The sequence below is a fragment of the Amblyomma mixtum genome, chromosome 2 (genome assembly GCF_055824585.1).
Source record: "Amblyomma mixtum isolate Tamu chromosome 2, ASM5582458v1, whole genome shotgun sequence".
Lineage (NCBI taxonomy): Eukaryota > Metazoa > Arthropoda > Arachnida > Ixodida > Ixodidae > Amblyomma > Amblyomma mixtum.
In genome coordinates, this window is record NC_143013.1 from 33,838,486 (window position 1) to 33,845,634 (window position 7,149).

Below are 7,149 nucleotides of genomic sequence, written 5' to 3' on the forward strand. Positions count from 1 at the left end.
GCGGGTGCAAAGCAGTCACCGACAAAGGCGTTCCAAACAGCGGACACGTAAACCGCGCTAAGCCTTCCCGCGCATGTGCAGCCCCTCGGCACTTTGTAGCAGCATGTATAAGATTTAATATAAAGGCGCAAGTTTGCGCAATCGCCGCAGCATTCCCACCGCTGACTTTTTTGTTTGCCACTACAAGTAAATCGTTATATTTAGCTCTCATTTTCTAGATATATTTTTTTTTAAGTTACGACTGCCACCACGGTAACAACGGCAGTGACATCACGTCCACAACTGGGCGCCTCGATGGGGATACGAGTCACCCTAGTCCAGGACCAGCAAAATAACAGTTGCCGATATTGGTGACAGAAATAAATAACATTGTTTCAGTGATAAACCACTCTAGTGGTTTAAACTGGCTGTGTATGTGATTTCAGCGCTGGTGACAGTCTTCACTCCTCTAATGTAAGTCAATGTGCGAGGGTTTCCACAAAAGCCGCGGCAGAGTTTCGTGAGACGTACTCGCCGTCTGCTATCCCAGTGTTGCCATACTATTCTCACGAAACTCTGCCCAAAGCCGCTTACCAAGCGGAAAGAAACGTTCCTATGCCCAAAACATAGAATTTTAAAATGTTTTGCTACGTTTCTCAGCAGCACAGCTGGGCTTACGTTTATGTTCGCGAGGAGCTTTCGGTTGCCGCAAATAAACCAGGCCAATTTCAGCGCAGCAGACTGCGCGTGGCAGCTTATGCAATCGTTCGCCGTGGTTACTGACGTGCGACCGGACCACTCAACTTCTGGCCTGCGGATGCCCGATGGCAAATCTCAGCTCAGACTGAGTGAATTAACAGTGGCACTCGCTCGTACATTCAAATTAGTGGGCATTTTTTCTTACTGAGATACACGTAATTCAGACGCGGCCAATTCGTCAGTTCGAATGAACCAAAAGCTCGATTCTGGCGAGTTCGAATTTTCGATATTCTAATTTGAGTTCAGCTAATGCAAACAAGGAAAATATTGGATGAAAGTACTGTGAGCATTGAGCTCCACTTACTAACAACCAATTTTGCTTCTTGAAATCAACCAAGCTGTACACTTTCCATATGCAGCTAATGCCTGTTGCTTAAAAGCTTATAAGCTCAAAAGTCATCCAGCAAAATGAAAACGGAAAAAGAACAATTCACAAGGTCACTTCAAAAGGGGTGCTGAAGTGGAGACAGTACAGGTGTTCAGAGTTAAACATTCATGTTTATTGAATAAAATAAAGAAATAAAACAAAAACAAGTCAGTGATAATGGAGTTGTTTCGGCTTTGTCTCCTGATCAGTGACACGACGCGCAAAGATGGCGTCGTGCGGTTTTTTATGAATCTCGCCCTGTTCGCAGAGGAATGAATAGCCAACAGCGAGCCATCATGGCTAAAGGCCAGGGATGCGATGCTCGATGGGTACTTGTGGAACTGACAGAGACGCTTCTTGTTGAAGCCGTCCCAGATGTTCACGTGGCCGTCACTGTCTCCCGCCGCAAATGTGTTGTACAAGTTGTGGAATGCGTTCACAGTTGCGTTCACAGGGTAGATGAGCTCGATGCCATTGCTGTCTTTGGCACGGTGACACTTGAAGGCGTACTTCTTCTGCACTTCGGGGTTTGGATCCAAGTATTCAATAGCCACGCGCCCTGTGTAGAACCATACATTCAGCAACTTGATGCAACAAGTGAAGCCAGGACAGACAAGAGGGTCAACCACCGGAAGTACAGTGAGAAGTGCCCTTCCTGTTGTGTTCATTATTCTGACTGCTCTAAGTTCTCTCTCCAGTGGATAGACAACTTGGTCGAAATGAAACAGCCTAATACATCTTGCCACCAGAAAACAAAGTTAGGCAAGTTGATTACTAAGAGGCTTATTATACTTAGCTAGTACAAGCTAAGTGCCCTAATCCAATGTTTACACAAAAACTCAGTGGCTTAGGCACTTAGCTGACGAGCACCACACCACGGTTTCAATGCTCATATGCATTTAGCTAGGGACAAAAACCTGATGGAGCATTTAAGCCCCGCCTTCAGGGTATGATGTGATAGCGTAAATGGTCCCTTCAGTGGCCTAGGGTTTTCTTGGCATATCACTTCACAGCCATGGAAACTATCCGTTCCTTCGCCATCATGTAAAGCTTAACCTACACTTAAGAATTCCTACGCCATCATGTAACGCTTAACCTAAACTTAAGAATTACTTCGCCATCACGTAACGCTTAACCCACACTTAAGGATACAATGCAATAGCATTACTGATACCTCTCGCACAAGTAGTCCTTCTCTGTCGCCTAGGTTCTACCTACATGCCCAAGTATGCAATATTGGCCATTCCCTACTTTTCATTTATTGAACGGAGGAAGTCCTCCTACCGATCCTGGCACAGTGGAGGAGCGGTTAAGTGATGTGCCACTGCCACAGAAGGTGGCTATGTTTGGAACAGCGGCTGTTTCAAACACAGCCACTGGTGGGGTTTCTGAGATCCAGGTTGTGATAACGTCACAAGGTCACATGACTTAGTGACAGGAGGGCCACCGGAATTTTTTCTCTTAATGCCGACTACACTGACAGCAGCATTTATGCATTTTAACAATATTTTGTTAAAATGCATGAATGCCAGTACACATTACAAAACTGCCGGTGGTCAAAAGTAACCTGGACCCCGCAGAAGGGCATCCTTCAATGTCCTCTGTCTAGCTTTGGAGCATTAATTGGCAAGTATTATGTACTTTCCCACGACTTTTCTTTTAATAACAAATAAGGAGATCTGGTACAAAGCCCACAGTTTGCATTTGTAACGCCTTGATGGATGCACAGTCTTTCTTTCTACTGTGTCAAGCTACAAATTTGCAAAGGACGTCGCCCGACAGTGAAGCAAGAGCATTACGTTTTGCCCCCAAAAATAATTCATTAGTACAAGAAAATGATAGCAGACTGCCAATAAATTTCGACCACCTGGGGTTCTTTAACGTGCACTGACATCGCACAGTACATGGGCCTCTAGAATTTCGCCTGCATCGAAATTCGACCGCCGTGGCCTGGATCGAATCCGCATCTTTCGGGTCAGCAGCCGAGCGCCATGACCACTGATTCACCGCGGCAGCAAAAAAAAAAAAAAAAAGAGGTGCCGTTTTGGAGCTCTCGGGAACAATTTCGACCACCTGGGGATCTTTAACGTGCTCTGAAATCGCACAGCATATGGGCGCATTTTTGCATTTCGCCTCCATCAAAACGCGGCCGCCGTGCGGCTGGATTTGAACCCAGATACTCGGCTCAGCGCCGAGCACGCTCACCACTCATCCAGGACTTTAATTCTGCTATTCAAATGCGCCTCGTGAGGGCAGTAGTAAACGTTCATCGTGTAGTCAAACTAATTTTAACAACTTTTAATATTACCCTCTCGGGGCACTAATTAACGAGTGTTTCTATTTCGTAGTCGCTGCCGAAGCACCCAGCTCGACTGTAGGAAGCTAGCTCAGCCTGCTTTTCTTTAATGCGTTAGCATTAAAACAGTGCTGCGAACAAAAACCTGCCTGTCGGCTTGTGCACGGTGTCAGTGAAAAAGGAGAGTAGGCGGCGCACGCAGCGCGCTGCAATTTAGCTGCAATGCAGCCTCGCATGATGTCGGTCGGCTCACGCGGCTCTTCCGTGGCGTTCGGCGCTCCGGCACCGACGGACACGTGTCGCGCGTTCCAAGAGTCCCGTAGTGTTTTGTGCGCAAAACTAATGCTACTGCGTTACTGTTACACGAATCCAATTGATCGCACTTCGTTCATTTTAATTAGGTGGAATTACAATGAAACATGGGATACATTCCAGTAGTGGTTTGGCTTATGGGGATTTAACGTCCCAAAGCGACTCAGACTATGAGAGACGCCGTAGTGAAGGGCTCCGGAAATTTCGACCACCGGGGTTCTTTAACGTGCACTGACATCGCACAGTACACGAGTCTCTAGAATTTCTCCCACAAAGAAATTCAACCGCCGTGGCCGGGATCGAACCGGCGTCTTTCGGGGCAGCAGCCGAGCGCCATAACCACTGAGCCACCGCGGCGGCTCGAGTAGTGCAGCAGGGGGCACGGGGATCAGTGGAGGAAAAGGGAGAGGGGGCCTAGATGCGCATTAGCCCAGGGCCCCCACTTTTCTTAATCTGGCCCTGCCCGGTGTTCACCAACGAGTATCAAGATCTCACTGCTCTAAGGAGTGCTTGAATTTGCTCTTGACCTACTCCCGCGGGGCTCTAACAGCGCATCGAGAACATGGAGCTTACCAGTCCGCGGGTGACGATGTATGTAGGAAGCCAGAGGATGGGCACCGTCATGAGGATCGCAATCTACACCTGCAGGGTGGGCGGGCTCGCCGAGAACACCAGCAGGTCCACCGTGGTGGCCACCAGGGCACCGATCACGCCTGCGTCATTCACGGCGCCATGAAGGATAATTTTACCCGGCTCCCCACGAGTAAGCCTGGAGTGTTATTGCGATGGCAATAAAAGTGTCATCGGGGAAAAAAAAATTGTGCCATCGGTCATAAAATTATACCGCTGGCCGCAGGAAAACGACGTCACCAGAGCGAATAATTCCCGTTGGCTGGGGGAAATGACGTCACTAGACCTGGTCATTCTCGTTAGCTGGTGGTAAGAGACCTCACCAGACCGGGTCATTGGCTGAAGGAAGGTGACGTCACCACACCTGATAATTCCCATTGGCTGGAGGGCAGGGACATCGCTAGACCGGAAGTGACGTCACATCCCTAAATATATCAACAGCTTGGTTTGGTTTATTGGTTTATTGGGGTTTAACGTCCCAAAGCAACTCAGGCTATGAGGGAGGCCGTAGTGAAGGGCTCCGGAAATTTCGACCACCTGGGGTTCTTTAACGTGCACTGACATCGCACAGCACACGGGCCTCTGGTATTTAGCCTCCATCGAAATTCAATCCCCGCGGCCGGAATCGAACAAGCGTCTTGGGTCAGCAGCCGAGCACCATAACCGCTGAGCCACCGCGGCGGCCCTCAACAGCTTCTAATGCTATCGAATTAAAAGTCAATGTAATTAGGTGTTCCTGTGCATTTTTTGCCTTCGTGACAACATCTGACTGTGCGAGTATATAAATGGAAGTGCGGGGTGTCGAGTGCTATCACTTCACCGTAACGGACCACCCACATTACTTTTGCGGCGAATACTGCAAACTTATTATTCTATACCTCAAAGTCTTGCTAATGATTTCGCCGTTAGATCATTTCGCACGCACTAAATTTCGCAAACCGAAAATGCAGGTCTCTATAAGGCAGGTCGCTCTATAAGAGGAAGGAGCGCACAGAAGGGCACGTAAACCCCAAGTACAGTCTTTGTCAAAAGTAACCAGGCTGCATGGTTTGCTTCTAGCTTGTATAGTGGAGCCCTTGTGACTTTCCCAAACATCAAAAGTGGTTGGAAGGTGTGGGAATCCTGGCTTTCCGCCGTTGCCTTTGCGTGGCTGTGCCGGCTTCCTGCGTTGTTTCTCCTCTTTCCCTTGCTCCCGCCTCAGGCGGTGGAGAGGCGGCTGGGTGACTAATCACTGTCATTTGGCCACAGCTCCGCCCCGGCTCCCCAAGGGCCTTTGCCATTGGCGCCTTTTGGCGGGAATCCGGGACCCGTTTTGGCGGCCGCGCACCCCGCGACCGTCCGAGCGGGGCCCAGGGAGAGATCCCTCCGAGACAGCGTAAGGTGCGTACGTTACTGTTTGTCCGTGCCGGCCTTTGCCGTTCGGACCAGTGCTTACTCGAGCTCGCCCGCACGTGTCCTCTGACCTGCAGCGGCTCGAGCCTGTCCAGCGGGGTCCAGCGACCTCCGACAGGCGTACCTTGCGTTGATTGCCCACTCTCTCTCGCAACCGGCCCAACGGTCGACACGAGGGAGAGATCACAGCACTGCCGCGGGGACATTCTCCTGCAGCGGCGTGCTAGCGGCGCGCATCGCTCGAGTCGCTTCGTGTGCGCAGCGGAGCCTTGCTCCTCGCGCGCCCCCGGGACGGGATGACTATTGAGTGCGTGTGTACCTGCTGAAGGACGACGTGAATAAACGTCTCCTTTGTGAACTTGGAGGCTTATTTCTTTGCGGCGAATCGCTCTCCTCCCAGCGGAGGTTGAGTGCGCCGCATCGATGTCCCAGTGTGTGTGTGGTGACGGCTGATCGGGGCCCTTGGCTCGCGCGAAGCTCGAACCCGCGGTGGGTGGTGGCCTCTGTCCACGTAGAAACCCACAACTGGCGCCCAACGTGGGGCGCCAGTATATGCACTGGTCCGAACGGCAAAGGCCGGCTCGGACAAACAGTAGCGTACGCACCTTACGATGTCTCCGGAGGGATCTCTCTCTCCGCCCCGCTCGGACGGTCGCGCGGTGCGCGGCCGCCCAGAGCGGGTCCCGGATTCCCGCCAAAAGGCGCCAATGGCAAAGGCCCTTGGGGAGCCGGGGCGGAGCTGTTTCTAAATGACAGTGATTAGTCACCCAGCCGCCTCTCCACCGCCTGAGGCGGGAGCAAGGGAAAGAGGAGAAACAACGCGGGAAGCCGGCACAGCCGAGCAACGGCAACGGCGGAAAGTCAGGATTCCCACAAAGGTAAGAGGACCCCCAGTCCTTACCTTTAACGACCATTTCAATTTCAGGGAAGCTGTAACGGCTCCACTTTACGAGCTAGAAGGAAACCATGCAGCCTGGTTACTTTTGACAAAGGCTGTACATGGACTGTAGTAAGTGCCCGTGGTGTCCATGCGCCCACCTCGCATGGACACCACGGGCTGTGGTGTCCATGCGTTACCGTTTTAATGTAGAGTTTTCAACCGAGTACCGTGATCTAAGGGTATACCTCCATTCTTAATCAACTTAAACGTTGGAATTTATTTCTCAGCAGGCTACAATAGGAAAGAAATGGTCGAAGTACTGTGGCCATCGCCTACGTGCACAACGCTCTCGCCATCTATTTAGAGCTGAGGAATGCCGGTAAGGTTTCTTCGAAGTTGAGCCTTTGGATGATGAGCTTTATAATGCATACTTTCAACCAACGTTTGGGGATGGAACCAGGCCGTTAATTCTGCCCAGAAATTCTCCCCTACAAAAGTAGGATTTTCATGGGCCTGCCTATGGGTAAGAACTAT

At 50.7% G+C, this 7,149-nt stretch overlaps 1 pseudogene across 1 annotated transcript; it reads right to left on the minus strand.

The window, feature by feature from the left end:
• Window positions 1-1,273: 1,273 nt before the first annotated feature.
• LOC149358917 (mitotic checkpoint protein BUB3 pseudogene) lies at window positions 1,274-6,805 on the minus strand (annotated as a pseudogene). The gene is made up of 3 exons (XR_016288188.1): window positions 6,774-6,805; window positions 4,287-4,426; window positions 1,274-1,664 (listed from the first exon to the last, which is right to left on the minus strand). The product of XR_016288188.1 is annotated as a mitotic checkpoint protein BUB3 pseudogene (transcript).
• Between the last annotated feature and the right edge of the window lie 344 nt (window positions 6,806-7,149).